This window comes from Eucyclogobius newberryi, unplaced genomic scaffold (genome assembly GCF_026437365.1).
Source record: "Eucyclogobius newberryi isolate DKJ021-1_F unplaced genomic scaffold, fEucNew1.0.hap1 SCAF_20, whole genome shotgun sequence".
In the NCBI taxonomy this organism is placed as follows: domain Eukaryota; kingdom Metazoa; phylum Chordata; class Actinopteri; order Gobiiformes; family Gobiidae; genus Eucyclogobius; species Eucyclogobius newberryi.
The window spans coordinates 26,699,816-26,724,032 of record NW_027315835.1 but is presented as its reverse complement, the minus strand read 5'-3'; the positions used below and the strand labels follow the sequence as shown (position 1 = coordinate 26,724,032).

The 24,217-nt window shown below is 41.7% G+C and overlaps 42 non-coding genes across 42 annotated transcripts; 12 read left to right on the top strand and 30 right to left on the bottom strand.

Moving 5' to 3' along the window:
* Positions 1 to 162: 162 nt before the first annotated feature.
* On the top strand, positions 163 to 235 carry trnar-ucg (transfer RNA arginine (anticodon UCG)). Its single transcript has one exon. It is a non-coding gene; the product is annotated as a tRNA-Arg (tRNA).
* Positions 236 to 1,184: 949 nt separating this feature from the next.
* On the bottom strand, positions 1,185 to 1,258 carry trnat-agu (transfer RNA threonine (anticodon AGU)). The gene has a single exon. It is a non-coding gene; the product is annotated as a tRNA-Thr (tRNA).
* A 368-nt stretch (positions 1,259 to 1,626) lies between these two features.
* On the bottom strand, positions 1,627 to 1,700 carry trnat-ugu (transfer RNA threonine (anticodon UGU)). Its single transcript has one exon. It is a non-coding gene; the product is annotated as a tRNA-Thr (tRNA).
* A 236-nt stretch (positions 1,701 to 1,936) lies between these two features.
* Positions 1,937 to 2,010, bottom strand: trnat-cgu (transfer RNA threonine (anticodon CGU)). Its single transcript has one exon. It is a non-coding gene; the product is annotated as a tRNA-Thr (tRNA).
* Positions 2,011 to 2,271: 261 nt separating this feature from the next.
* On the top strand, positions 2,272 to 2,344 carry trnar-ucg (transfer RNA arginine (anticodon UCG)). The gene has a single exon. It is a non-coding gene; the product is annotated as a tRNA-Arg (tRNA).
* Positions 2,345 to 3,294: 950 nt separating this feature from the next.
* On the bottom strand, positions 3,295 to 3,368 carry trnat-agu (transfer RNA threonine (anticodon AGU)). The gene has a single exon. It is a non-coding gene; the product is annotated as a tRNA-Thr (tRNA).
* A 368-nt stretch (positions 3,369 to 3,736) lies between these two features.
* Positions 3,737 to 3,810, bottom strand: trnat-ugu (transfer RNA threonine (anticodon UGU)). Its single transcript has one exon. It is a non-coding gene; the product is annotated as a tRNA-Thr (tRNA).
* Positions 3,811 to 4,046: 236 nt separating this feature from the next.
* On the bottom strand, positions 4,047 to 4,120 carry trnat-cgu (transfer RNA threonine (anticodon CGU)). Its single transcript has one exon. It is a non-coding gene; the product is annotated as a tRNA-Thr (tRNA).
* A 261-nt stretch (positions 4,121 to 4,381) lies between these two features.
* trnar-ucg (transfer RNA arginine (anticodon UCG)) lies at positions 4,382 to 4,454 on the top strand. The gene has a single exon. It is a non-coding gene; the product is annotated as a tRNA-Arg (tRNA).
* A 948-nt stretch (positions 4,455 to 5,402) lies between these two features.
* On the bottom strand, positions 5,403 to 5,476 carry trnat-agu (transfer RNA threonine (anticodon AGU)). The gene has a single exon. It is a non-coding gene; the product is annotated as a tRNA-Thr (tRNA).
* A 788-nt stretch (positions 5,477 to 6,264) lies between these two features.
* On the bottom strand, positions 6,265 to 6,338 carry trnat-cgu (transfer RNA threonine (anticodon CGU)). Its single transcript has one exon. It is a non-coding gene; the product is annotated as a tRNA-Thr (tRNA).
* Positions 6,339 to 6,599: 261 nt separating this feature from the next.
* On the top strand, positions 6,600 to 6,672 carry trnar-ucg (transfer RNA arginine (anticodon UCG)). The gene has a single exon. It is a non-coding gene; the product is annotated as a tRNA-Arg (tRNA).
* A 949-nt stretch (positions 6,673 to 7,621) lies between these two features.
* On the bottom strand, positions 7,622 to 7,695 carry trnat-agu (transfer RNA threonine (anticodon AGU)). Its single transcript has one exon. It is a non-coding gene; the product is annotated as a tRNA-Thr (tRNA).
* A 368-nt stretch (positions 7,696 to 8,063) lies between these two features.
* Positions 8,064 to 8,137, bottom strand: trnat-ugu (transfer RNA threonine (anticodon UGU)). Its single transcript has one exon. It is a non-coding gene; the product is annotated as a tRNA-Thr (tRNA).
* Positions 8,138 to 8,373: 236 nt separating this feature from the next.
* On the bottom strand, positions 8,374 to 8,447 carry trnat-cgu (transfer RNA threonine (anticodon CGU)). The gene has a single exon. It is a non-coding gene; the product is annotated as a tRNA-Thr (tRNA).
* A 261-nt stretch (positions 8,448 to 8,708) lies between these two features.
* On the top strand, positions 8,709 to 8,781 carry trnar-ucg (transfer RNA arginine (anticodon UCG)). Its single transcript has one exon. It is a non-coding gene; the product is annotated as a tRNA-Arg (tRNA).
* A 950-nt stretch (positions 8,782 to 9,731) lies between these two features.
* Positions 9,732 to 9,805, bottom strand: trnat-agu (transfer RNA threonine (anticodon AGU)). Its single transcript has one exon. It is a non-coding gene; the product is annotated as a tRNA-Thr (tRNA).
* Positions 9,806 to 10,173: 368 nt separating this feature from the next.
* trnat-ugu (transfer RNA threonine (anticodon UGU)) lies at positions 10,174 to 10,247 on the bottom strand. The gene has a single exon. It is a non-coding gene; the product is annotated as a tRNA-Thr (tRNA).
* Positions 10,248 to 10,483: 236 nt separating this feature from the next.
* On the bottom strand, positions 10,484 to 10,557 carry trnat-cgu (transfer RNA threonine (anticodon CGU)). Its single transcript has one exon. It is a non-coding gene; the product is annotated as a tRNA-Thr (tRNA).
* A 261-nt stretch (positions 10,558 to 10,818) lies between these two features.
* Positions 10,819 to 10,891, top strand: trnar-ucg (transfer RNA arginine (anticodon UCG)). Its single transcript has one exon. It is a non-coding gene; the product is annotated as a tRNA-Arg (tRNA).
* A 950-nt stretch (positions 10,892 to 11,841) lies between these two features.
* Positions 11,842 to 11,915, bottom strand: trnat-agu (transfer RNA threonine (anticodon AGU)). Its single transcript has one exon. It is a non-coding gene; the product is annotated as a tRNA-Thr (tRNA).
* A 368-nt stretch (positions 11,916 to 12,283) lies between these two features.
* On the bottom strand, positions 12,284 to 12,357 carry trnat-ugu (transfer RNA threonine (anticodon UGU)). Its single transcript has one exon. It is a non-coding gene; the product is annotated as a tRNA-Thr (tRNA).
* Positions 12,358 to 12,592: 235 nt separating this feature from the next.
* On the bottom strand, positions 12,593 to 12,666 carry trnat-cgu (transfer RNA threonine (anticodon CGU)). Its single transcript has one exon. It is a non-coding gene; the product is annotated as a tRNA-Thr (tRNA).
* Positions 12,667 to 12,928: 262 nt separating this feature from the next.
* trnar-ucg (transfer RNA arginine (anticodon UCG)) lies at positions 12,929 to 13,001 on the top strand. Its single transcript has one exon. It is a non-coding gene; the product is annotated as a tRNA-Arg (tRNA).
* Positions 13,002 to 13,981: 980 nt separating this feature from the next.
* Positions 13,982 to 14,055, bottom strand: trnat-agu (transfer RNA threonine (anticodon AGU)). The gene has a single exon. It is a non-coding gene; the product is annotated as a tRNA-Thr (tRNA).
* A 368-nt stretch (positions 14,056 to 14,423) lies between these two features.
* trnat-ugu (transfer RNA threonine (anticodon UGU)) lies at positions 14,424 to 14,497 on the bottom strand. The gene has a single exon. It is a non-coding gene; the product is annotated as a tRNA-Thr (tRNA).
* A 236-nt stretch (positions 14,498 to 14,733) lies between these two features.
* On the bottom strand, positions 14,734 to 14,807 carry trnat-cgu (transfer RNA threonine (anticodon CGU)). The gene has a single exon. It is a non-coding gene; the product is annotated as a tRNA-Thr (tRNA).
* A 262-nt stretch (positions 14,808 to 15,069) lies between these two features.
* On the top strand, positions 15,070 to 15,142 carry trnar-ucg (transfer RNA arginine (anticodon UCG)). Its single transcript has one exon. It is a non-coding gene; the product is annotated as a tRNA-Arg (tRNA).
* Positions 15,143 to 16,122: 980 nt separating this feature from the next.
* Positions 16,123 to 16,196, bottom strand: trnat-ugu (transfer RNA threonine (anticodon UGU)). The gene has a single exon. It is a non-coding gene; the product is annotated as a tRNA-Thr (tRNA).
* A 236-nt stretch (positions 16,197 to 16,432) lies between these two features.
* trnat-cgu (transfer RNA threonine (anticodon CGU)) lies at positions 16,433 to 16,506 on the bottom strand. The gene has a single exon. It is a non-coding gene; the product is annotated as a tRNA-Thr (tRNA).
* Positions 16,507 to 16,768: 262 nt separating this feature from the next.
* On the top strand, positions 16,769 to 16,841 carry trnar-ucg (transfer RNA arginine (anticodon UCG)). Its single transcript has one exon. It is a non-coding gene; the product is annotated as a tRNA-Arg (tRNA).
* Positions 16,842 to 17,791: 950 nt separating this feature from the next.
* trnat-agu (transfer RNA threonine (anticodon AGU)) lies at positions 17,792 to 17,865 on the bottom strand. The gene has a single exon. It is a non-coding gene; the product is annotated as a tRNA-Thr (tRNA).
* Positions 17,866 to 18,363: 498 nt separating this feature from the next.
* On the bottom strand, positions 18,364 to 18,437 carry trnat-ugu (transfer RNA threonine (anticodon UGU)). Its single transcript has one exon. It is a non-coding gene; the product is annotated as a tRNA-Thr (tRNA).
* Positions 18,438 to 18,673: 236 nt separating this feature from the next.
* On the bottom strand, positions 18,674 to 18,747 carry trnat-cgu (transfer RNA threonine (anticodon CGU)). The gene has a single exon. It is a non-coding gene; the product is annotated as a tRNA-Thr (tRNA).
* Positions 18,748 to 19,009: 262 nt separating this feature from the next.
* Positions 19,010 to 19,082, top strand: trnar-ucg (transfer RNA arginine (anticodon UCG)). Its single transcript has one exon. It is a non-coding gene; the product is annotated as a tRNA-Arg (tRNA).
* Positions 19,083 to 20,062: 980 nt separating this feature from the next.
* On the bottom strand, positions 20,063 to 20,136 carry trnat-ugu (transfer RNA threonine (anticodon UGU)). The gene has a single exon. It is a non-coding gene; the product is annotated as a tRNA-Thr (tRNA).
* Positions 20,137 to 20,372: 236 nt separating this feature from the next.
* On the bottom strand, positions 20,373 to 20,446 carry trnat-cgu (transfer RNA threonine (anticodon CGU)). Its single transcript has one exon. It is a non-coding gene; the product is annotated as a tRNA-Thr (tRNA).
* A 262-nt stretch (positions 20,447 to 20,708) lies between these two features.
* On the top strand, positions 20,709 to 20,781 carry trnar-ucg (transfer RNA arginine (anticodon UCG)). Its single transcript has one exon. It is a non-coding gene; the product is annotated as a tRNA-Arg (tRNA).
* A 950-nt stretch (positions 20,782 to 21,731) lies between these two features.
* Positions 21,732 to 21,805, bottom strand: trnat-agu (transfer RNA threonine (anticodon AGU)). Its single transcript has one exon. It is a non-coding gene; the product is annotated as a tRNA-Thr (tRNA).
* A 498-nt stretch (positions 21,806 to 22,303) lies between these two features.
* trnat-ugu (transfer RNA threonine (anticodon UGU)) lies at positions 22,304 to 22,377 on the bottom strand. The gene has a single exon. It is a non-coding gene; the product is annotated as a tRNA-Thr (tRNA).
* Positions 22,378 to 22,762: 385 nt separating this feature from the next.
* On the top strand, positions 22,763 to 22,835 carry trnar-ucg (transfer RNA arginine (anticodon UCG)). The gene has a single exon. It is a non-coding gene; the product is annotated as a tRNA-Arg (tRNA).
* Positions 22,836 to 23,785: 950 nt separating this feature from the next.
* trnat-agu (transfer RNA threonine (anticodon AGU)) lies at positions 23,786 to 23,859 on the bottom strand. The gene has a single exon. It is a non-coding gene; the product is annotated as a tRNA-Thr (tRNA).
* Between the last annotated feature and the right edge of the window lie 358 nt (positions 23,860 to 24,217).

The following is a 24,217-nucleotide window of genomic DNA, read 5'->3' as shown; positions in this document are numbered from 1 at the left end:
TGCAAATCTGCACCGATTCCCTGGGCGGCCTGAAAATGGCTTTTTAGTCTTGTGTATAACTTAGTTTCTCCCGAAGTCGGACGGGCTTCCGGAAGAAGGTGAAGAGGGCATGGAAAAATATTGGCATACTGCATTCCAATGTGCCTGTTCAGACGAAACCAGGACCACGTGGCCTAATGGATAAGGCGTCTGACTTCGGATCAGAAGACTGAGGGTTCGAATCCCTTCGTGGTTGTAAGAGGACTGATGATGGTTGTGAAAGGCAATACCTGACAATGTGCATTTGAATCTTCCCTTTTCAAAGCACAATTTCAAGAAAACATATCAGATATGCTCAATGGGAAATTGGCACACTGCTCCTTGGAAACAGAATAAAAGGAAATTGCTAAGGCTGAGCAAAAGAATATGTCTGTTTGCCGTAACCCGACCGACCCGCTATGAAACTAGCCGACTGAAAAAAATATATCAGCAGTTTGTTGAAAACACGTCAAAATCTTTTTTTTTTCAATTATTTCGCCGACTCACTGACCGGTCATTCCTGAATCACCGTGTCGAATATTTTTATCACACTTGTAAACCTGACTTTCATCTCAAAGGACTGAAGACGCACCGCGTAACACATGTGGATCTTCCTTTTCAGTCCTCCACATGTGTCTGTAACAAAATAGAGCGCGCGTAGGAGTCTTCTCATTGCCATTTACGAGTTGATTTGGCCTTGTCGGCGCCACTGACATGTCCAATTTGACTTACGCAAATGCATTCTGGGATGCCGCATGTTCCCCCCGCTCGCCTTAGCTACCAAAATAAAGGATAGCGGCGTACAAAAGGTCGATTGAAATATCTTAAAATCGTGAGATTTAGTCTCCCGATCGGGTTGATAGAGACGTTTTTCGTCATTGACTGTTGAAGCCTGACCCCTGGTGGTCACTCCGACTCAAAAAATGACAAAATTGGGATCTTTTTTTTTGCCTTCAACGTAAAAAAAACGAGAATTTGCCTACCGTCCGACCCAGATGAAAAATGTTGACTCGGGTTACAGCAAACAGACAATTTATTTGGGGTAGCCTAATGTAGGATATGTGCCTTCAATAGACTTGAAATAAATATGTAGGTGTCGGATTCCTCCGTGGTTTGCCAAGAAATGTTGTAGCTTCCTTTTTCATAGGAAAGAGCACAATGTGTAAAGGCACTGCTGGGATTTGAACCCAGGATCTCCTGTTTACTAGACAGGCACTTTGACCAACTAAGCCACAGCGCCAATGTTGACACATTAACAAGCAAAATCTTGCGGAAAAAACAGCGTTAAAGCCAGTGAGCTATTTGAGGGAGCCTGCTCAATAAAAAACTAAACACAAAAGGCTAAATTTGAGCTTGTTGCCTCATGAACTTGGATCAAAAGATGTAGGGGACTGATTCCTTCGTTGTTGGCTAAGCCTTCCTATTCTTTGCAAATTTGTACCAAAGAACACAATGTAAAACGTTTACAAGACAGACACTTTGACCAACTAAGCTAAAATCAAGTAGCTGCTCTAATGGACTTGGATTAAAAGATTTAAGTGTGGGATTCCTTAGTGGTTAGCTAAGATGCATTGTTTGCATTTTCATATCAAAGAACACAATATCAAAAGGCACTGCTGGGATTTGAACCCAGGATCTCCTGTTCACAAGACAGGCACTTTGACCAACTAAGCTACAGCGCCAATGTTATTGACTTTTAGAACAAAATTTGAAAAAAAAATTCCAGCATAAAATGAATGGAATGTCAGTAGGCTATCGTTAAGGGAGCCTGCTCCACAAAAAAATCAACAACAGAAGAGCAAATATTGAGCTTGTGGTCTAATGAACTTGGATGAAAAGGATTAAGGATCAGAGTCCTTCGAAATTAGCTTAGCCTTCTTGTTGTTTACAAATTCGTACCAAAGAACCTACTGTAAAAAGGCACTGCTGGGATTTGAACCCAGAATCTCCTGTTTACGAGACAGGCACTTTGACCAACTAAGCTACAGTGCCAAGAGAAGCAATGTTTTAAATTCCTGATGTGACAAAATATTCCACCATATTGACCAAATTTGTCCCGCCCAGTTTTTTTTAAATATCCAATGTTCATCATGCAAATCTGCACCGATTCCCTGGGCGGCCTGAAAATGGCTTTTTAGTCTTGTGTAGAACTTAGTTTCTCCCGAAGTCGGACGGGCTTCCGGAAGAAGGTGAAGAGGGCATGGAAAAATATTGGCATGCTGCATTCCAATGTGCCTGTTCAGAAGAAACCAGGACCACGTGGCCTTATGGATAAGGCGTCTGACTTCGGATCAGAAGACTGAGGGTTCAAATCCCTTCGTGGTTGTAAGAGGACTGTTGAAGGTTGTGAAAGGCAATACCTGACAATGTGCATTAGAATTTTCACTTTTCAAAGCACAATTTCAAGAAAACATATCAGATATGCTCAATGGGAAATTGGCACACTGCTCCTTGGAAACAGAATAAAAGGAAATTGCTAAGGCTGAGCAAAAGAATATGTCTGTTTGCCGTAACCCGACCGACCCGCTATGAAACTAGCCCACTGAAAAAAAAAATATCAGCAGTTTGTTGAAAACACGTCAAAATCTTTTTTTTTTCAATTATTTCGCCGACTCACTGACCGGTCATTCCTGAATCACCGTGTCGAATATTTTTATCACACTTGTAAACCTGACTTTCATCTCAAAGGACTGAAGACGCACCGCGTAACACATGTGGATCTTCCTTTTCAGTCCTCCACATGTGTCTGTAACAAAATAGAGCGCGCGTAGGAGTCTTCTCATTGCCATTTACGAGTTGATTTGGCCTTGTCGGCGCCACTGACATGTCCAATTTGACTTACGCAAATGCATTCTGGGATGCCGCATGTTCCCCCCGCTCGCCTTAGCTACCAAAATAAAGGATAGCGGCGTACAAAAGGTCGATTGAAATATCTTAAAATCGTGAGATTTAGTCTCCCGATCGGGTTGATAGAGACGTTTTTCGTCATTGACTGTTGAAGCCTGACCCCTGGTGGTCACTCCGACTCAAAAAATGACAAAATTGGGATCTTTTTTTTTGCCTTCAACGTAAAAAAAACGAGAATTTGCCTACCGTCCGACCCAGATGAAAAATGTTGACTCGGGTTACAGCAAACAGACAATTTATTTGGGGTAGCCTAATGTAGGATATGTGCCTTCAATAGACTTGAAATAAATATGTAGGTGTCGGATTCCTCCGTGGTTTGCCAAGAAATGTTGTAGCTTCCTTTTTCATAGGAAAGAGCACAATGTGTAAAGGCACTGCTGGGATTTGAACCCAGGATCTCCTGTTTACTAGACAGGCACTTTGACCAACTAAGCCACAGCGCCAATGTTGACACATTAACAAGCAAAATCTTGCGGAAAAAACAGCGTTAAAGCCAGTGAGCTATTTGAGGGAGCCTGCTCAATAAAAAACTAAACACAAAAGGCTCAATTTGAGCTTGTTGCCTCATGAACTTGGATCAAAAGATGTAGGGGACTGATTCCTTTGTTGTTGGCTAAGCCTTCCTATTCTTTGCAAATTTGTACCAAAGAACACAATGTAAAACGTTTACAAGACAGACACTTTGACCAACTAAGCTAAAATCAAGTAGCTGCTCTAATGGACTTGGATTAAAAGATTTAAGCGTGGGATTCCATAGTGGTTAGCTAAGATGCATTGTTTGCATTTTCATACCAAAGAACAGAATATCAAAAGGCACTGCTGGGATTTGAACCCAGGATCTCCTGTTTACAAGACAGGCACTTTGACCAACTAAGCTACAGCGCCAATGTTATTGACTTTTAGAACAAAATTTGAAAAAAAAATTCCAGCATAAAATGAATGGAATGTCAGTAGGGTATTGTTAAGGGAGCCTGCTCCACAAAAAAATCAACAACAGAAGAGCAAATATTGAGCTTGTGGTCTAATGAACTTGGATGAAAAGGATTAAGGATCAGAGTCCTTCGAAATTAGCTTAGCCTTCTTGTTGTTTACAAATTCGTACCAAAGAACCTACTGTAAAAAGGCACTGCTGGGATTTGAACCCAGAATCTCCTGTTTACGAGACAGGCACTTTGACCAACTAAGCTACAGTGCCAAGAGAAGCAATGTTTTAAATTCCTGATGTGACAAAATATTCCACCATATTGACCAAATTTGTCCCGCCCAGTTTTTTTTAAATATCCAATGTTCATCATGCAAATCTGCACCGATTCCCTGGGCGGCCTGAAAATGGCTTTTTAGTCTTGTGTAGAACTTAGTTTCTCCCGAAGTCGGACGGGCTTCCGGAAGAAGGTGAAGAGGGCATGGAAAAATATTGGCATGCTGCATTCCAATGTGCCTGTTCAGAAGAAACCAGGACCACGTGGCCTTATGGATAAGGCGTCTGACTTCGGATCAGAAGACTGAGGGTTCAAATCCCTTCGTGGTTGTAAGAGGACTGTTGAAGGTTGTGAAAGGCAATACCTGACAATGTGCATTTGAATCTTCCCTTTTCAAAGCACAATTTCACGAAAACATATCAGATATGCTCAATGGGAAATTGGCACACTGCTCCTTGGAAACAGAATAAAAGGAAATTGCTAAGGCTGAGCAAAAGAATATGTCTGTTTGCCGTAACCCGACCGACCCGCTATGAAACTAGCCCACTGAAAAAAAAAATATCAGCAGTTTGTTGAAAATACGTCAAAATCTTTTATTTTTCAATTATTTCGCCGACTCACTGACCGGTCATTCCTGAATCACCGTGTCGAATATTTTTATCACACTTGTAAACCTGACTTTCATCTCAAAGGACTGAAGACGCACCGCTTAACACATGTGGATCTTCCTTTTCAGTCCTCCACATGTGTCTGTAACAAAATAGAGCGCGCGTAGGAGTCTTCTCATTGCCATTTACGAGTTGATTTGGCCTTGTCGGCGCCACTGACATGTCCAATTTGACTTACGCAAATGCATTCTGGGATGCCGCATGTTCCCCCCGCTCGCCTTAGCTACCAAAATAAAGGATAGCGGCGTACAAAAGGTCGATTGAAATATCTTAAAATCGTGAGATTTAGTCTCCCGATCGGGTTGATAGAGACGTTTTTCGTCATTGACTGTTGAAGCCTGACCCCTGGTGGTCACTCCGACTCAAAAAATGACAAAATTGGGATCTTTTTTTTTGCCTTCAACGTAAAAAAAACGAGAATTTGCCTACCGTCCGACCCAGATGAAAAATGTTGACTCGGGTTACAGCAAACAGACAATTTATTTGGGGTAGCCTAATGTAGGATATGTGCCTTCAATAGACTTGAAATAAATATGTAGGTGTCGGATTCCTCCGTGGTTTGCCAAGAAATGTTGTAGCTTCCTTTTTCATAGGAAAGAGCACAATGTAAAGGCACTGCTGGGATTTGAACCCAGGATCTCCTGTTTACTAGACAGGCACTTTGACCAACTAAGCCACAGCGCCAATGTTGACACATTAACAATCAAAATCTTGCGGAAAAAACAGCGTTAAAGCCAGTGAGCTATTTGAGGGATTTGAACCCAGGATCTCCTGTTTACTAGACAGGCACTTTGACCAACTAAGCCACAGTGCCAATGTTGACACATTAACAAGCAAAATTTTGCGGAAAAAACAGCGTTAAAGCCAGTGAGCTATTTGAGGGAGCCTGCTCAATAAAAAACTAAACACAAAAGGCTCAATTTGAGCTTGTTGCCTCATGAACTTGGATCAAAAGATGTAGGGGACTGATTCCTTCGTTGTTGGCTAAGCCTTCCTATTCTTTGCAAATTTGTACCAAAGAACACAATGTAAAACGTTTACAAGACAGACACTTTGACCAACTAAGCTAAAATCAAGTAGCTGCTCTAATGGACTTGGATTAAAAGATTTAAGCGTGGGATTCCTTAGTGGTTAGCTAAGATGCATTGTTTGCATTTTCATACCAAAGAACACAATATCAAAAGGCACTGCTGGGATTACAAGACAGGCACTTTGACCATCTAAGCTACAGCGCCAATGTTATTGACTTTTAGAACAAAATTTGAAAAAAAAATTCCAGCATAAAATGAATGGAATGTCAGTAGGCTATCTTTAAGGGAGCCTGCTCCACAAAAAAAAACAACAACAGAAGAGCAAATATTGAGCTTCTGGTCTAATGAACTTGGATGAAAAGGATTAAGGATCAGAGTCCTTCGAAATTAGCTTAGCCTTCTTGTTGTTTACAAACTCGTACCAAAGAACCTACTGTAAAAAGGCACTGCTGGGATTTGAACCCAGAATCTCCCGTTTACGGGACAGGCACTTTGACCAACTAAGCTACAGTGCCAAGAGAAGCAATGTTTTAAAGCCTGATGTGACAAAATATTCCACCATATTGACAAAATTCCGTCCCGCCCAGTTTTTTTTAAATATCCAATGTTCATCATGCAAATCTGCACCGATTCCCTGGGCGGCCTGAAAATGGCTTTTTAGTCTTGTGTATAACTTAGTTTCTCCCGAAGTCGGACGGGCTTCCGGAAGAAGGTGAAGAGGGCATGGAAAAATATTGGCATACTGCATTCCAATGTGCCTGTTCAGACGAAACCAGGACCACGTGGCCTAATGGATAAGGCGTCTGACTTCGGATCAGAAGACTGAGGGTTCGAATCCCTTCGTGGTTGTAAGAGGACTGATGATGGTTGTGAAAGGCAATACCTGACAATGTGCATTTGAATCTTCCCTTTTCAAAGCACAATTTCAAGAAAACATATCAGATATGCTCAATGGGAAATTGGCACACTGCTCCTTGGAAACAGAATAAAAGGAAATTGCTAAGGCTGAGCAAAAGAATATGTCTGTTTGCCGTAACCCGACCGACCCGCTATGAAACTAGCCGACTGAAAAAAATATATCAGCAGTTTGTTGAAAACACGTCAAAATCTTTTTTTTTTCAATTATTTCGCCGACTCACTGACCGGTCATTCCTGAATCACCGTGTCGAATATTTTTATCACACTTGTAAACCTGACTTTCATCTCAAAGGACTGAAGACGCACCGCGTAACACATGTGGATCTTCCTTTTCAGTCCTCCACATGTGTCTGTAACAAAATAGAGCGCGCGTAGGAGTCTTCTCATTGCCATTTACGAGTTGATTTGGCCTTGTCGGCGCCACTGACATGTCCAATTTGACTTACGCAAATGCATTCTGGGATGCCGCATGTTCCCCCCGCTCGCCTTAGCTACCAAAATAAAGGATAGCGGCGTACAAAAGGTCGATTGAAATATCTTAAAATCGTGAGATTTAGTCTCCCGATCGGGTTGATAGAGACGTTTTTCGTCATTGACTGTTGAAGCCTGACCCCTGGTGGTCACTCCGACTCAAAAAATGACAAAATTGGGATCTTTTTTTTTGCCTTCAACGTAAAAAAAACGAGAATTTGCCTACCGTCCGACCCAGATGAAAAATGTTGACTCGGGTTACAGCAAACAGACAATTTATTTGGGGTAGCCTAATGTAGGATATGTGCCTTCAATAGACTTGAAATAAATATGTAGGTGTCGGATTCCTCCGTGGTTTGCCAAGAAATGTTGTAGCTTCCTTTTTCATAGGAAAGAGCACAATGTGTAAAGGCACTGCTGGGATTTGAACCCAGGATCTCCTGTTTACTAGACAGGCACTTTGACCAACTAAGCCACAGCGCCAATGTTGACACATTAACAAGCAAAATCTTGCGGAAAAAACAGCGTTAAAGCCAGTGAGCTATTTGAGGGAGCCTGCTCAATAAAAAACTAAACACAAAAGGCTAAATTTGAGCTTGTTGCCTCATGAACTTGGATCAAAAGATGTAGGGGACTGATTCCTTCGTTGTTGGCTAAGCCTTCCTATTCTTTGCAAATTTGTACCAAAGAACACAATGTAAAACGTTTACAAGACAGACACTTTGACCAACTAAGCTAAAATCAAGTAGCTGCTCTAATGGACTTGGATTAAAAGATTTAAGTGTGGGATTCCTTAGTGGTTAGCTAAGATGCATTGTTTGCATTTTCATATCAAAGAACACAATATCAAAAGGCACTGCTGGGATTTGAACCCAGGATCTCCTGTTCACAAGACAGGCACTTTGACCAACTAAGCTACAGCGCCAATGTTATTGACTTTTAGAACAAAATTTGAAAAAAAAATTCCAGCATAAAATGAATGGAATGTCAGTAGGCTATCGTTAAGGGAGCCTGCTCCACAAAAAAATCAACAACAGAAGAGCAAATATTGAGCTTGTGGTCTAATGAACTTGGATGAAAAGGATTAAGGATCAGAGTCCTTCGAAATTAGCTTAGCCTTCTTGTTGTTTACAAATTCGTACCAAAGAACCTACTGTAAAAAGGCACTGCTGGGATTTGAACCCAGAATCTCCTGTTTACGAGACAGGCACTTTGACCAACTAAGCTACAGTGCCAAGAGAAGCAATGTTTTAAATTCCTGATGTGACAAAATATTCCACCATATTGACCAAATTTGTCCCGCCCAGTTTTTTTTAAATATCCAATGTTCATCATGCAAATCTGCACCGATTCCCTGGGCGGCCTGAAAATGGCTTTTTAGTCTTGTGTAGAACTTAGTTTCTCCCGAAGTCGGACGGGCTTCCGGAAGAAGGTGAAGAGGGCATGGAAAAATATTGGCATGCTGCATTCCAATGTGCCTGTTCAGAAGAAACCAGGACCACGTGGCCTTATGGATAAGGCGTCTGACTTCGGATCAGAAGACTGAGGGTTCAAATCCCTTCGTGGTTGTAAGAGGACTGTTGAAGGTTGTGAAAGGCAATACCTGACAATGTGCATTAGAATTTTCACTTTTCAAAGCACAATTTCAAGAAAACATATCAGATATGCTCAATGGGAAATTGGCACACTGCTCCTTGGAAACAGAATAAAAGGAAATTGCTAAGGCTGAGCAAAAGAATATGTCTGTTTGCCGTAACCCGACCGACCCGCTATGAAACTAGCCCACTGAAAAAAAAAATATCAGCAGTTTGTTGAAAACACGTCAAAATCTTTTTTTTTTCAATTATTTCGCCGACTCACTGACCGGTCATTCCTGAATCACCGTGTCGAATATTTTTATCACACTTGTAAACCTGACTTTCATCTCAAAGGACTGAAGACGCACCGCGTAACACATGTGGATCTTCCTTTTCAGTCCTCCACATGTGTCTGTAACAAAATAGAGCGCGCGTAGGAGTCTTCTCATTGCCATTTACGAGTTGATTTGGCCTTGTCGGCGCCACTGACATGTCCAATTTGACTTACGCAAATGCATTCTGGGATGCCGCATGTTCCCCCCGCTCGCCTTAGCTACCAAAATAAAGGATAGCGGCGTACAAAAGGTCGATTGAAATATCTTAAAATCGTGAGATTTAGTCTCCCGATCGGGTTGATAGAGACGTTTTTCGTCATTGACTGTTGAAGCCTGACCCCTGGTGGTCACTCCGACTCAAAAAATGACAAAATTGGGATCTTTTTTTTTGCCTTCAACGTAAAAAAAACGAGAATTTGCCTACCGTCCGACCCAGATGAAAAATGTTGACTCGGGTTACAGCAAACAGACAATTTATTTGGGGTAGCCTAATGTAGGATATGTGCCTTCAATAGACTTGAAATAAATATGTAGGTGTCGGATTCCTCCGTGGTTTGCCAAGAAATGTTGTAGCTTCCTTTTTCATAGGAAAGAGCACAATGTGTAAAGGCACTGCTGGGATTTGAACCCAGGATCTCCTGTTTACTAGACAGGCACTTTGACCAACTAAGCCACAGCGCCAATGTTGACACATTAACAAGCAAAATCTTGCGGAAAAAACAGCGTTAAAGCCAGTGAGCTATTTGAGGGAGCCTGCTCAATAAAAAACTAAACACAAAAGGCTCAATTTGAGCTTGTTGCCTCATGAACTTGGATCAAAAGATGTAGGGGACTGATTCCTTTGTTGTTGGCTAAGCCTTCCTATTCTTTGCAAATTTGTACCAAAGAACACAATGTAAAACGTTTACAAGACAGACACTTTGACCAACTAAGCTAAAATCAAGTAGCTGCTCTAATGGACTTGGATTAAAAGATTTAAGCGTGGGATTCCATAGTGGTTAGCTAAGATGCATTGTTTGCATTTTCATACCAAAGAACAGAATATCAAAAGGCACTGCTGGGATTTGAACCCAGGATCTCCTGTTTACAAGACAGGCACTTTGACCAACTAAGCTACAGCGCCAATGTTATTGACTTTTAGAACAAAATTTGAAAAAAAAATTCCAGCATAAAATGAATGGAATGTCAGTAGGGTATTGTTAAGGGAGCCTGCTCCACAAAAAAATCAACAACAGAAGAGCAAATATTGAGCTTGTGGTCTAATGAACTTGGATGAAAAGGATTAAGGATCAGAGTCCTTCGAAATTAGCTTAGCCTTCTTGTTGTTTACAAATTCGTACCAAAGAACCTACTGTAAAAAGGCACTGCTGGGATTTGAACCCAGAATCTCCTGTTTACGAGACAGGCACTTTGACCAACTAAGCTACAGTGCCAAGAGAAGCAATGTTTTAAATTCCTGATGTGACAAAATATTCCACCATATTGACCAAATTTGTCCCGCCCAGTTTTTTTTAAATATCCAATGTTCATCATGCAAATCTGCACCGATTCCCTGGGCGGCCTGAAAATGGCTTTTTAGTCTTGTGTAGAACTTAGTTTCTCCCGAAGTCGGACGGGCTTCCGGAAGAAGGTGAAGAGGGCATGGAAAAATATTGGCATGCTGCATTCCAATGTGCCTGTTCAGAAGAAACCAGGACCACGTGGCCTTATGGATAAGGCGTCTGACTTCGGATCAGAAGACTGAGGGTTCAAATCCCTTCGTGGTTGTAAGAGGACTGTTGAAGGTTGTGAAAGGCAATACCTGACAATGTGCATTAGAATCTTCCCTTTTCAAAGCACAATTTCAAGAAAACATATCAGATATGCTCAATGGGAAATTGGCACACTGCTCCTTGGAAACAGAATAAAAGGAAATTGCTAAGGCTGAGCAAAAGAATATGTCTGTTTGCCGTAACCCGACCGACCCGCTATGAAACTAGCCCACTGAAAAAAAAAATATCAGCAGTTTGTTGAAAATACGTCAAAATCTTTTATTTTTCAATTATTTCGCCGACTCACTGACCGGTCATTCCTGAATCACCGTGTCGAATATTTTTATCACACTTGTAAACCTGACTTTCATCTCAAAGGACTGAAGACGCACCGCGTAACACATGTGGATCTTCCTTTTCAGTCCTCCACATGTGTCTGTAACAAAATAGAGCGCGCGTAGGAGTCTTCTCATTGCCATTTACGAGTTGATTTGGCCTTGTCGGCGCCACTGACATGTCCAATTTGACTTACGCAAATGCATTCTGGGATGCCGCATGTTCCCCCCGCTCGCCTTAGCTACCAAAATAAAGGATAGCGGCGTACAAAAGGTCGATTGAAATATCTTAAAATCGTGAGATTTAGTCTCCCGATCGGGTTGATAGAGACGTTTTTCGTCATTGACTGTTGAAGCCTGACCCCTGGTGGTCACTCCGACTCAAAAAATGACAAAATTGGGATCTTTTTTTTTGCCTTCAACGTAAAAAAACCGAGAATTCGCCTACCGTCCGACCCAGATGAAAAATGTTGACTCGGGTTACAGCAAACAGACAATTTATTTGGGGTAGCCTAATGTAGGATATGTGCCTTCAATAGACTTGAAATAAATATGTAGGTGTCGGATTCCTCCGTGGTTTGCCAAGAAATGTTGTAGCTTCCTTTTTCATAGGAAAGAGCACAATGTGTAAAGGCACTGCTGGGTTTTGAACCCAGGATCTCCTGTTTACTAGACAGGCACTTTGACCAACTAAGCCTCAGCGCCAATGTTGACACATTAACAAGCAAAATCTTGCGGAAAAAACAGCGTTAAAGCCAGTGAGCTATTTGAGGGAGCCTGCTCAATAAAAAACTAAACACAAAAGGCTCAATTTGAGCTTGTTGCCTCATGAACTTGGATCAAAAGATGTAGGGGACTGATTCCTTCGTTGTTGGCTAAGCCTTCCTATTCTTTGCAAATTTGTACCAAAGAACACAATGTAAAACGTTTACAAGACAGACACTTTGACCAACTAAGCTAAAATCAAGTAGCTGCTCTAATGGACTTGGATTAAAAGATTTAAGCGTGGGATTCCTTAGTGGTTAGCTAAGATGCATTGTTTGCATTTTCATACCAAAGAACACAATATCAAAAGGCACTGCTGGGATTTGAACCCAGGATCTCCTGTTTACAAGACAGGCACTTTGACCAACTAAGCTACAGCGCTAATGTTATTGAATTTGGAACAAAATTTGAAAAAAAAATTCCAGCATAAAATGAATGGAATGTCAGTAGGCTATCGTTAAGGGAGCCTGCTCCACAAAAAAAACAACAACAGAAGAGCAAATATTGAGCTTCTGGTCTAATGAACTTGGATGAAAAGGATTAAGGATCAGAGTCCTTCGAAATTAGCTTAGCCTTCTTGTTGTTTACAAATTCGTAATAAAGAACCTACTGTAAAAAGGCACTGCTGGGATTTGAACCCAGAATCTCCTGTTTACGAGACAGGCACTTTGACCAACTAAGCTACAGTGCCAAGAGAAGCAATGTTTTAAAGCCCTGATGTGACAAAATATTCCACCATATTGACAAAATTCCGTCCCGCCCAGTTTTTTTTAAATATCCAATGTTCATCATGCAAATCTGCACCGATTCCCTGGGCGGCCTGAAAATGGCTTTTTAGTCTTGTGTAGAACTTAGTTTCTCCCGAAGTCGGACGGGCTTCCGGAAGAAGGTGAAGAGGGCATGGAAAAATATTGGCATGCTGCATTCCAATGTGCCTGTTCAGACGAAACCAGGACCACGTGGCCTAATGGATAAGGCGTCTGACTTCGGATCAGAAGACTGAGGGTTCGAATCCCTTCGTGGTTGTAAGAGGACTGTTGATGGTTGTGAAAGGCAATACCTGACAATGTGCATTTGAATCTTCCCTTTTCAAAGCACAATTTCAAGAAAACATATCAGAAATGCTCAATGGGAAATTGGCACACTGCTCCCTTGGAAACAGAATAAAAGGAAATTGCTAAGGCTGAGCAAAAGAATATGTCTGTTTGCCGTAACCCGACCGACCCGCTATGAAACTAGCCGACTGAAAAAAAAATATCAGCAGTTTGTTGAAAATACGTCAAAATCTTTTATTTTTCAATTATTTCGCCGACTCACTGACCGGTCATTCCTGAATCACCGTGTCGAATATTTTTATCACACTTGTAAACCTGACTTTCATCTCAAAGGACTGAAGACGAACCGCGTAACACATGTGGATCTTCCTTTTCAGTCCTCCACATGTGTCTGTAACAAAATAGAGCGCGCGTAGGAGTCTTCTCATTGCCATTTACGAGTTGATTTGGCCTTGTCGGCGCCACTGACATGTCCATAGTAATGTCACGCTCTGTCAGGGTGTGAAATTTGACTTACGCAAATGCATTCTGGGATGCCGCATGTTCCCCCCGCTCGCCTTAGCTACCAAAATAAAGGATAGCGGCGTACAAAAGGTCGATTGAAATATCTTAAAATCGTGAGATTTAGTCTCCCGATCGGGTTGATAGAGACGTTTTTCGTCATTGACTGTTGAAGCCTGTCCCCTGGTGGTCACTCCGACTCAAAAAATGACAAAATTGGGATCTTTTTTTTTGCCTTCAACGTAAAAAAAACAAGAATTTGCCTACCGTCCAACCCAGATGAAAAATGTTGACTCGGGTTACAGCAAACAGACAATTTATTTGGGGTAGCCTAATGTAGGATATGTGCCTTCAATAGACTTGAAATAAATATGTAGGTGTCGGATTCCTCCGTGGTTTGCCAAGAAATGTTGTAGCTTCCTTTTTCATAGGAAAGAGCACAATGTGTAAAGGCACTGCTGGGTTTTGAACCCAGGATCTCCTGTTTACTAGAGAGGCACTTTGACCAACTAAGCCACAGCGCCAATGTTGACACATTAACAAGCAAAATTTTGCGGAAAAAACAGCGTTAAAGCCAGTGAGCTATTTGAGGGAGCCTGCTCAATAAAAAACTAAACACAAAAGGCTCAATTTGAGCTTGTTGCCTCATGAACTTGGATCAAAAGATGTAGGGGACTGATTCCTTCGTTGTTGGCTAAGCCTTCCTATTCTTTGCAAATTTGTACCAAAGAACACAATGTAAAACGTTTACAAGACAGACACTTTGACCAACTAAGCTAAAATCAAGTAGCTGCTCTAATGGACTTGGATTAAAAGATTTAAGCGTGGGATTCCTTAGTGGTTAGCTAAGATGCATTGTTTGCATTTTCATACCAAAGAACACAATATCAAAAGGCACTGCTGGGATTTGAACCCAGGATCTCCTGTTTACAAGACAGGCACTTTGACCAACTAAGCTACAGCGCTAATGTTATTGACTTTTAGAACAAAATTTGAAAAAAAAATTCCAGCATAAAATGAATGGAATGTCAGTAGGCTATCGTTAAGGGAGCCTGCTCCACAAAAAAAACAACAACAGAAGAGCAAATATTGAGCTTCTGGTCTAATGAACTTGGATGAAAAGGATTAAGGATCAGAGTCCTTCGAAATTAGCTTAGCCTTCTTGTTGTTTACAAATTCGTACCAAAGAACCTACTGTAAAAAGGCACTGCTGGGATTTGAACCCAGAATCTCCTGTTTACGAGACAGGCACTTTGACCAACTAAGCTACAGTGCCAAGAGAAGCAATGTTTTAAAGCCCTGATGTGACAAAATATTCCAACATATTGACAAAATTCCGTCCCGCCCAGTTTTTTTTAAATATCCAATGTTCATCATGCAAATCTGCACCGATTCCCTGGGCGGCCTGAAAATGGCTTTTTAGTCTTGTGTAGAACTTAGTTTCTCCCGAAGTCGGACGAGCTTCCGGAAGAAGGTGAAGAGGGCATGGAAAAATATTGGCATGCTGCATTCCAATGTGCCTGTTCAGACGAAACCAGGACCACGTGGCCTAATGGATAAGGCGTCTGACTTCGGATCAGAAGACTGAGGGTTCGAATCCCTTCGTGGTTGTAAGAGGACTGTTGATGGTTGTGAAAGGCAATACCTGACAATGTGCATTTGAATCTTCCCTTTTCAAAGCACAATTTCAAGAAAACATATCAGATATGCTCAATGGGAAATTGGCACACTGCTCCCTTGGAAACAGAATAAAAGGAAATTGCTAAGGCTGAGCAAAAGAATATGTCTGTTTGCCGTAACCCGACCGACCCGCTATGAAACTAGCCGACTGAAAAAAAAATATCAGCAGTTTGTTGAAAATACGTCAAAATCTTTTATTTTTCAATTATTTCGCCGACTCACTGACCGGTCATTCCTGAATCACCGTGTCGAATATTTTTATCACACTTGTAAACCTGACTTTCATCTCAAAGGACTGAAGACGCACCGCGTAACACATGTGGATCTTCCTTTTCAGTCCTCCACATGTGTCTGTAACAAAATAGAGCGCGCGTAGGAGTCTTCTCATTGCCATTTACGAGTTGATTTGGCCTTGTCGGCGCCACTGACATGTCCATAGTAATGTCACGCTCTGTCAGGGTGTGAAATTTGACTTACGCAAATGCATTCTGGGATGCCGCATGTTCCCCCCGCTCGCCTTAGCTACCAAAATAAAGGATAGCGGCGTACAAAAGGTCGATTGAAATATCTTAAAATCGTGAGATTTAGTCTCCCGATCGGGTTGATAGAGACGTTTTTCGTCATTGACTGTTGAAGCCTGTCCCCTGGTGGTCACTCCGACTCAAAAAATGACAAAATTGGGATCTTTTTTTTTGCCTTCAACGTAAAAAAAACAAGAATTTGCCTACCGTCCAACCCAGATGAAAAATGTTGACTCGGGTTACAGCAAACAGACAATTTATTTGGGGTAGCCTAATGTAGGATATGTGCCTTCAATAGACTTGAAATAAATATGTAGGTGTCGGATTCCTCCGTGGTTTGCCAAGAAATGTTTTAGCTTCCTTTTTCATAGGAAAGAGCACAATGTGTAAAGGCACTGCTGGGATTTGAACCCAGGATCTCCTGTTTACAAGACAGGCACTTTGACCAACTAAGCTACAGCGCCAATGTTATTGACTTTTAGAACAAAATTTGAAAAAAAAATTCCAGCATAAAATGAATGGAATGTCAGTAGGCTATCGTTAAGGGAGCCTGCTCCACAAAAAAAACAACAACAGAAGAGCAAATATTGAGCTTCTGGTCTAATGAACTTGGATGAAAAGGATTAAGGATCAGAGTCCTTCGAAATTAGCTTAGCCTTCTTGTTGTTTACAAATTCGTACCAAAGAACCTACTGTAAAAAGGCACTGCTGGGATTTGAACCCAGAATCTCCTGTTTACGAGACAGACACTTTGACCAACTAAGCTACAGTGCCAAGAGAAGCAATGTTTTAAAGCCCTGATGTGACAAAATATTCCAACATATTGACAAAATTCCGTCCCGCCCAGTTTTTTTTAAATATCCAATGTTCATCATGCAATTCTGCACCGATTCCCTGGGCGGCCTGAAAATGGCTTTTTAGTCTTGTGTAGAACTTAGTTTCTCCCGAAGTCGGACGAGCTTCCGGAAGAAGGTGAAGAGGGCATGGAAAAATATTGGCATGCTGCATTCCAATGTGCCTGTTCAGAAGAAACCAGGGCCACGTGGCCTAATGGATAAGGCGTCTGACTTCGGATCAGAAGACTGAGGGTTCGAATCCCTTCGTGGTTGTAAGAGGACTGTTGAAGGTTGTGAAAGGCAATACCTGACAATGTGCATTAGAATCTTCACTTTTCAAAGCACAATTTCAAGAAAACATATCAGATATGCTCAATGGGAAATTGGCACACTGCTCCTTGGAAACAGAATAAAAGGAAATTGCTAAGGCTGAGCAAAAGAATATGTCTGTTTGCCGTAACCCGACCGACCCGCTATGAAACTAGCCCACTGAAAAAAAAAATATCAGCAGTTTGTTGAAAATACGTCAAAATCTTTTATTTTTCAATTATTTCGCCGACTCACTGACCGGTCATTCCTGAATCACCGTGTCGAATATTTTTATCACACTTGTAAACCTGACTTTCATCTCAAAGGACTGAAGACGCACCGCGTAACACATGTGGATCTTCCTTTTCAGTCCTCCACATGTGTCTGTAACAAAATAGAGCGCGCGTAGGAGTCTTCTCATTGCCATTTACGAGTTGATTTGGCCTTGTCGGCGCCACTGACATGTCCAATTTGACTTACGCAAATGCATTCTGGGATGCCGCATGTTCCCCCCGCTCGCCTTAGCTACCAAAATAAAGGATAGCGGCGTACAAAAGGTCGATTGAAATATCTTAAAATCGTGAGATTTAGTCTCCCGATCGGGTTGATAGAGACGTTTTTCGTCATTGACTGTTGAAGCCTGACCCCTGGTGGTCACTCCGACTCAAAAAATGACAAAATTGGGATCTTTTTTTTTGCCTTCAACGTAAAAAAACCGAGAATTCGCCTACCGTCCGACCCAGATGAAAAATGTTGACTCGGGTTACAGCAAACAGACAATTTATTTGGGGTAGCCTAATGTAGGATATGTGCCTTCAATAGACTTGAAATAAATATGTAGGTGTCGGATTCCTCCGTGGTTTGCCAAGAAATGTTGTAGCTTCCTTTTTCATAGGAAAGAGCACAATGTGTAAAGGCACTGCTGGGTTTTGAACCCAGGATCTCCTGTTTACTAGACAGGCACTTTGACCAACTAAGCCACAGCGCCAATGTTGACACATTAACAAGCAAAATTTTGCGGAAAAAACAGCTTTAAAGCCAGTGAGCTATTTGAGGGATTTGAACCCAGGATCTCCTGTTTACTAGACAGGCACTTTGACCAACTAAGCCACAGCGCCAATGTTGACACATTAACAAGCAAAATTTTGCGGAAAAAACAGCGTTAAAGCCAGTGAGCTATTTGAGGGAGCCTGCTCAATAAAAAACTAAACACAAAAGGCTCAATTTGAGCTTGTTGCCTCATGAACTTGGATCAAAAGATGTAGGGGACTGATTCCTTCGTTGTTGGCTAAGCCTTCCTATTCTTTGCAAATTTGTACCAAAGAACACAATGTAAAACGTTTACAAGACAGACACTTTGACCAACTAAGCTAAAATCAAGTAGCTGCTCTAATGGACTTGGATTAAAAGATTTAAGCGTGGGATTCCTTAGTGGTTAGCTAAGATGCATTGTTTGCATTTTCATACCAAAGAACACAATATCAAAAGGCACTGCTGGGATTTGAACCCAGGATCTCCTGTTTACAAGACAGGCACTTTGACCAACTAAGCTACAGCGCTAATGTTATTGACTTTTAGAACAAAATTTGAAAAAAAAATTCCAGCATAAAATGAATGGAATGTCAGTAGGCTATCGTTAAGGGAGCCTGCTCCACAAAAAAAACAACAACAGAAGAGCAAATATTGAGCTTCTGGTCTAATGAACTTGGATGAAAAGGATTAAGGATCAGAGTCCTTCGAAATTAGCTTAGCCTTCTTGTTGTTTACAAATTCGTACCAAAGAACCTACTGTAAAAAGGCACTGCTGGGATTTGAACCCAGAATCTCCTGTTTACGAGACAGGCACTTTGACCAACTAAGCTACAGTGCCAAGAGAAGCAATGTTTTAAAGCCCTGATGTGACAAAATATTCCAACATATTGACAAAATTCCGTCCCGCCCAGTTTTTTTTAAATATCCAATGTTCATCATGCAAATCTGCACCGATTCCCTGGGCGGCCTGAAAATGGCTTTTTAGTCTTGTGTAGAACTTAGTTTCTCCCGAAGTCGGACGGGCTTCCGGAAGAAGGTGAAGAGGGCATGGAAAAATATTGGCATGCTGCATTCCAATGTGCCTGTTCAGACGAAACCAGGACCACGTGGCCTAATGGATAAGGCGTCTGACTTCGGATCAGAAGACTGAGGGTTCGAATCCCTTCGTGGTTGTAAGAGGACTGTTGATGGTTGTGAAAGGCAATACCTGACAATGTGCATTTGAATCTTCCCTTTTCAAAGCACAATTTCAAGAAAACATATCAGATATGCTCAATGGGAAATTGGCACACTGCTCCCTTGGAAACAGAATAAAAGGAAATTGCTAAGGCTGAGCAAAAGAATATGTCTGTTTGCCGTAACCCGACCGACCCGCTATGAAACTAGCCGACTGAAAAAAAAATATCAGCAGTTTGTTGAAAATACGTCAAAATCTTTTATTTTTCAATTATTTCGCCGACTCACTGACCGGTCATTCCTGAATCACCGTGTCGAATATTTTTATCACACTTGTAAACCTGACTTTCATCTCAAAGGACTGAAGACGCACCGCGTAACACATGTGGATCTTCCTTTTCAGTCCTCCACATGTGTCTGTAACAAAATAGAGCGCGCGTAGGAGTCTTCTCATTGCCATTTACGAGTTGATTTGGCCTTGTCGGCGCCACTGACATGTCCATAGTAATGTCACGCTCTGTCAGGGTGTGAAATTTGACTTACGCAAATGCATTCTGGGATGCCGCATGTTCCCCCCGCTCGCCTTAGCTACCAAAATAAAGGATAGCGGCGTACAAAAGGTCGATTGAAATATCTTAAAATCGTGAGATTTAGTCTCCCGATCGGGTTGATAGAGACGTTTTTCGTCATTGACTGTTGAAGCCTGTCCCCTGGTGGTCACTCCGACTCAAAAAATGACAAAATTGGGATCTTTTTTTTTGCCTTCAACGTAAAAAAAACAAGAATTTGCCTACCGTCCAACCCAGATGAAAAATGTTGACTCGGGTTACAGCAAACAGACAATTTATTTGGGGTAGCCTAATGTAGGATATGTGCCTTCAATAGACTTGAAATAAATATGTAGGTGTCGGATTCCTCCGTGGTTTGCCAAGAAATGTTTTAGCTTCCTTTTTCATAGGAAAGAGCACAATGTGTAAAGGCACTGCTGGGATTTGAACCCAGGATCTCCTGTTTACAAGACAGGCACTTTGACCAACTAAGCTACAGCGCCAATGTTATTGACTTTTAGAACAAAATTTGAAAAAAAAATTCCAGCATAAAATGAATGGAATGTCAGTAGGCTATCGTTAAGGGAGCCTGCTCCACAAAAAAAACAACAACAGAAGAGCAAATATTGAGCTTCTGGTCTAATGAACTTGGATGAAAAGGATTAAGGATCAGAGTCCTTCGAAATTAGCTTAGCCTTCTTGTTGTTTACAAATTCGTACCAAAGAACCTACTGTAAAAAGGCACTGCTGGGATTTGAACCCAGAATCTCCTGTTTACGAGACAGACACTTTGACCAACTAAGCTACAGTGCCAAGAGAAGCAATGTTTTAAAGCCCTGATGTGACAAAATATTCCAACATATTGACAAAATTCCGTCCCGCCCAGTTTTTTTTAAATATCCAATGTTCATCATGCAATTCTGCACCGATTCCCTGGGCGGCCTGAAAATGGCTTTTTAGTCTTGTGTAGAACTTAGTTTCTCCCGAAGTCGGACGAGCTTCCGGAAGAAGGTGAAGAGGGCATGGAAAAATATTGGCATGCTGCATTCCAATGTGCCTGTTCAGAAGAAACCAGGGCCACGTGGCCTAATGGATAAGGCGTCTGACTTCGGATCAGAAGACTGAGGGTTCGAATCCCTTCGTGGTTGTAAGAGGACTGTTGAAGGTTGTGAAAGGCAATACCTGACAATGTGCATTAGAATCTTCACTTTTCAAAGCACAATTTCAAGAAAACATATCAGATATGCTCAATGGGAAATTGGCACACTGCTCCTTGGAAACAGAATAAAAGGAAATTGCTAAGGCTGAGCAAAAGAATATGTCTGTTTGCCGTAACCCGACCGACCCGCTATGAAACTAGCCCACTGAAAAAAAAAATATCAGCAGTTTGTTGAAAATACGTCAAAATCTTTTATTTTTCAATTATTTCGCCGACTCACTGACCGGTCATTCCTGAATCACCGTGTCGAATATTTTTATCACACTTGTAAACCTGACTTTCATCTCAAAGGACTGAAGACGCACCGCGTAACACATGTGGATCTTCCTTTTCAGTCCTCCACATGTGTCTGTAACAAAATAGAGCGCGCGTAGGAGTCTTCTCATTGCCATTTACGAGTTGATTTGGCCTTGTCGGCGCCACTGACATGTCCAATTTGACTTACGCAAATGCATTCTGGGATGCCGCATGTTCCCCCCGCTCGCCTTAGCTACCAAAATAAAGGATAGCGGCGTACAAAAGGTCGATTGAAATATCTTAAAATCGTGAGATTTAGTCTCCCGATCGGGTTGATAGAGACGTTTTTCGTCATTGACTGTTGAAGCCTGACCCCTGGTGGTCACTCCGACTCAAAAAATGACAAAATTGGGATCTTTTTTTTTGCCTTCAACGTAAAAAAACCGAGAATTCGCCTACCGTCCGACCCAGATGAAAAATGTTGACTCGGGTTACAGCAAACAGACAATTTATTTGGGGTAGCCTAATGTAGGATATGTGCCTTCAATAGACTTGAAATAAATATGTAGGTGTCGGATTCCTCCGTGGTTTGCCAAGAAATGTTGTAGCTTCCTTTTTCATAGGAAAGAGCACAATGTGTAAAGGCACTGCTGGGTTTTGAACCCAGGATCTCCTGTTTACTAGACAGGCACTTTGACCAACTAAGCCACAGCGCCAATGTTGACACATTAACAAGCAAAATTTTGCGGAAAAAACAGCTTTAAAGCCAGTGAGCTATTTGAGGGATTTGAACCCAGGATCTCCTGTTTACTAGACAGGCACTTTGACCAACTAAGCCACAGCGCCAATGTTGACACATTAACAAGCAAAATTTTGCGGAAAAAACAGCGTTAAAGCCAGTGAGCTATTTGAGGGAGCCTGCTCAATAAAAAACTAAACACAAAAGGCTCAATTTGAGCTTGTTGCCTCATGAACTTGGATCAAAAGATGTAGGGGACTGATTCCTTCGTTGTTGGCTAAGCCTTCCTATTCTTTGCAAATTTGTACCAAAGAACACAATGTAAAACGTTTACAAGACAGACACTTTGACCAACTAAGCTAAAATCAAGTAGCTGCTCTAATGGACTTGGATTAAAAGATTTAAGCGTGGGATTCCTTAGTGGTTAGCTAAGATGCATTGTTTGCATTTTCATACCAAAGAACACAATATCAAAAGGCACTGCTGGGATTTGAACCCAGGATCTCCTGTTTACAAGACAGGCACTTTGACCAACTAAGCTACAGCGCTAATGTTATTGACTTTTAGAACAAAATTTGAAAAAAAAATTCCAGCATAAAATGAATGGAATGTCAGTAGGCTATCGTTAAGGGAGCCTGCTCCACAAAAAAAACAACAACAGAAGAGCAAATATTGAGCTTCTGGTCTAATGAACTTGGATGAAAAGGATTAAGGATCAGAGTCCTTCGAAATTAGCTTAGCCTTCTTGTTGTTTACAAATTCGTACCAAAGAACCTACTGTAAAAAGGCACTGCTGGCAGCCTGAAAATGGCTTTTTAGTCTTGTGTAGAACTTAGTTTCTCCCGAAGTCGGACGAGCTTCCGGAAGAAGGTGAAGAGGGCATGGAAAAATATTGGCATGCTGCATTCCAATGTGCCTGTTCAGAAGAAACCAGGGCCACGTGGCCTAATGGATAAGGCGTCTGACTTCGGATCAGAAGACTGAGGGTTCGAATCCCTTCGTGGTTGTAAGAGGACTGTTGAAGGTTGTGAAAGGCAATACCTGACAATGTGCATTAGAATCTTCACTTTTCAAAGCACAATTTCAAGAAAACATATCAGATATGCTCAATGGGAAATTGGCACACTGCTCCTTGGAAACAGAATAAAAGGAAATTGCTAAGGCTGAGCAAAAGAATATGTCTGTTTGCCGTAACCCGACCGACCCGCTATGAAACTAGCCCACTGAAAAAAAAAATATCAGCAGTTTGTTGAAAATACGTCAAAATCTTTTATTTTTCAATTATTTCGCCGACTCACTGACCGGTCATTCCTGAATCACCGTGTCGAATATTTTTATCACACTTGTAAACCTGACTTTCATCTCAAAGGACTGAAGACGCACCGCGTAACACATGTGGATCTTCCTTTTCAGTCCTCCACATGTGTCTGTAACAAAATAGAGCGCGCGTAGGAGTCTTCTCATTGCCATTTACGAGTTGATTTGGCCTTGTCGGCGCCACTGACATGTCCAATTTGACTTACGCAAATGCATTCTGGGATGCCGCATGTTCCCCCCGCTCGCCTTAGCTACCAAAATAAAGGATAGCGGCGTACAAAAGGTCGATTGAAATATCTTAAAATCGTGAGATTTAGTCTCCCGATCGGGTTGATAGAGACGTTTTTCGTCATTGACTGTTGAAGCCTGACCCCTGGTGGTCACTCCGACTCAAAAAATGACAAAATTGGGATCTTTTTTTTTGCCTTCAACGTAAAAAAACCGAGAATTCGCCTACCGTCCGACCCAGATGAAAAATGTTGACTCGGGTTACAGCAAACAGACAATTTATTTGGGGTAGCCTAATGTAGGATATGTGCCTTCAATAGACTTGAAATAAATATGTAGGTGTCGGATTCCTCCGTGGTTTGCCAAGAAATGTTGTAGCTTCCTTTTTCATAGGAAAGAGCACAATGTGTAAAGGCACTGCTGGGTTTTGAACCCAGGATCTCCTGTTTACTAGACAGGCACTTTGACCAACTAAGCCACAGCGCCAATGTTGACACATTAACAAGCAAAATTTTGCGGAAAAAACAGCTTTAAAGCCAGTGAGCTATTTGAGGGATTTGAACCCAGGATCTCCTGTTTACTAGACAGGCACTTTGACCAACTAAGCCACAGCGCCAATGTTGACACATTAACAAGCAAAATTTTGCGGAAAAAACAGCGTTAAAGCCAGTGAGCTATTTGAGGGAGCCTGCTCAATAAAAAACTAAACACAAAAGGCTCAATTTGAGCTTGTTGCCTCATGAACTTGGATCAAAAGATGTAGGGGACTGATTCCTTCGTTGTTGGCTAAGCCTTCCTATTCTTTGCAAATTTGTACCAAAGAACACAATGTAAAACGTTTACA